Consider the following 2,968-nt stretch of genomic DNA (forward strand, 5'->3'; position numbering starts at 1 on the left):
TGTCTTACCGCCAGGCGGTGGAGCCCTGCAGAGTCACTGGTTTGACTTGGCGCCTGTCGCCAGTTTTGGAGGGGCCAGGCGGTGGCCCCTGTTTTTTGCGTCTTTTTCTGGTTTTCATCTGATTGTTGCTTGGGTTGTGAGGCACCAATGCGGCAATGGTTTTTGCATATGAATGACTCTATGTTTTGTTGTTCTAGTTTAGTCTTTAGATGCAATTAACTCTCTTTTTGATTGAATCTCTCACTCCAATGCTAATTTAAATTGCCTCTTTGTACCAATGTTTATTTTGCAGATGGTATCCTCCTCAAATCCCAAAAGAATGAAGACCACTGTTGGCAACCCTTCAAAAGGGCAAAAGCGAAAGGAGATAATTTACTCTCACTACTTCCTCACAAAGGATAATGAGGACTGCTTCCAAGTGGTCATGCAACGAAAGTTGGTGGCAGAGAGGAAAGTGATACTCAAGCCCGGGGAGGTCAACGAATTTCAGCTAGAGTTGATCAGGCGTGGCTGGGTAGCTATCCTAGCACTTTTAGTGTAACCTTGGTGAAGGAATTCTATGCTAATGCCAAGGTTACCACCTCAGCAGCCCCTACCTTTCTCAGCTATGTGCAGGGGAAAAGAGTGCCCTTTGATGCTGACACGATCAATGAGTTTTTGGGCACCCAGTTGGCTGATGATGTGGAGTGCCAGTTGTCAGTGTTGGATGATGAGGGCGTGGCGCCTGGAGAGCTTATCCAAGCACTCTGCTTGGCGGGTGGAGGATTTCACAGGGGCACGATTCAGAGAGGTTTCCTTCACCCCTTGGTCCGCTTCTGGTCAGCATTTGTGCACGCCAACATCTCCCCGTGCTCCCATGTGTCTGATCTTACGGAGGGACGCGCCACCATTTTATACACTATCCTGACAGGTCGGATGATGGATGTAGGGCAATTTATTGCAAATGAGATCCACCGGTGTGCCAACGCCGCTGGCAAGGCCGCTCTTGGCCATCCCTTTCTCATCACCCATCTTTGCAGCCTGGCAGGGGTGGATATTTCTGTACCCCCGTTGGAGAAAGCAACGCATGACCTGGACTTTTCATATTTTCAGAGGTTCTGCTCAGTTGCTCCCAGACCCAGGAGGCGCCATCAGCCACAGGCAGAGCCTGAGCCAGAGCCCGAGCTCGAGGCAACACCCACCATTAACATGCGGTTGCAGGCTTTGGAGGCCAAGCTCGATCACCTTCAGCTCCTGGAACCCCAAATGCAAGCCTTATATCGGATGGGGATGGCCAATGCTGACATGCTTAGGGGCATCTCCCTAACTATTCCTGAGCTGCACACCCCATCAGCTGAAGAGTTTGCTGCCACTGTTGCTTGGCCTGGGGCCCAGGCCACTACTACTGGGGGAGGTGGAGCCTCAGCTGCTGCAAAGGATGAGGATGAGGAGCTAGACGAAGAGGGCGAGGATGACGCCTGAGCACTTGGAGAGAGTGATTCACATTTTGCAGGACTTGTTTTGCTGATAGTCCTGATTTAATTTATGCTTTTAGATTTCAGTTTTTTTTAACTTTCTTTTGATAGTATTGAACTTTTTAGCATAGTGTAGAACTTTGTAACTTGGTTGTGGTGAACTAATCTTTTGCATTGAATTAGTACTTTTCATGATCATCTTTTGTGCTTGTTATGAAGTGATGTGAATTGGCTTGTGAGCATGAGCTTGTGGTTGTTCTCATTTTGATATAGTGATGCTTGATTTTAATTGTGATCAATGATTTTGGCATATGTTGACAATTGTGGAACCCAAATACCCTGTGAGAGGTTGTGCCCCAGAGTTGATTTGTGTGAATGCTATCACTGTGGATTCATAATTGACTTTGCTTGAGTTCATTTGCTAATCATTTACTTGCATGCTACAAATGATCAAGGCCATCTTTCTTTTTGCCTGTTACATAATTGAGCCAATTCTTTTCAAGTTGATTTATTGTGCAAACCTTTTGAATCTTCTTTGAGCCTCATTCCTTGAATCTTGAGCATAGTGAAGATATTGACTACCTTACTTTGAGCTTGAGAGAGCAAATGATTGTTAGTCATGAGTATGGTTCAAGTTTGGGGGAATTATTGCTAATACAAGGGAGCATGGGAAAATTTGTAAAGTTTTGGTTCAATTCAAAAAAAGAAAAAGAAAAGAAAAGAAAAGAAAATTGGTGCAAGCAAGTTGGGAATTGGTTTCATTGGTTCAATAGAGAAGGGAGAAAAATACTTTCATGATTTGATTAGTTGCTCTCTTAGCTCAAGGTACTTTTGTTATCCTGAAAAACCAAATTTCCTTTTTAGCCTAGCCACGATACAAGCCATAAAAGATCTTGTGATGATAGCATGCTTGTGAAAGTTTTAGCCATTTTGAACAAAAAGCAAAGTTAAATTGTGTGACATTGTGATGGTAGAGAGAATATTGTTATATCCATACACCAGTGGGCTTGAGTGAAACAATTGTTCTTGTGAGAAGTGGTTCCCATTGATCAAGGAAACATTTTGCCATGATTGTTGATCCCTTATAAACTCTTGCATGCACTTGTGAAACTTTTGTTTGTGAACACCATAGCTTTAGTTTGCATTGCTAATGAAACACATGTGCTACACAATCTTTCAAATAAGAGCAAGCACAATTGAAATTTGTTTTCTTGAGTTGCTAGATCATTGCAATTGTGTTGTTCATTTAGGCCAAGTTACTTTTTTGCTTGAGGACAAGCAAGGTTTTAAGTTTGGGGGAGTTGATAATGTTAATTTTTACCATTATCCAAGCTATATTTCATTAGCAAAATCATCTCTTCCATAGCTTTTAACCTACTTAATCCTCAATTTTACCTTACTTTTGTAAATAAATACATTTTGGGTTACATTTATCCAAATATACCACTAATCCCCATTTTTTGTGTCCTTTTTGTAGATGGGAAGCTTTGTTCCAAAAATCCAGACTAATGAGT

This window comes from Vigna unguiculata, chromosome 10 (assembly GCF_004118075.2).
Source record: "Vigna unguiculata cultivar IT97K-499-35 chromosome 10, ASM411807v1, whole genome shotgun sequence".
NCBI classification, from domain to species: domain Eukaryota; kingdom Viridiplantae; phylum Streptophyta; class Magnoliopsida; order Fabales; family Fabaceae; genus Vigna; species Vigna unguiculata.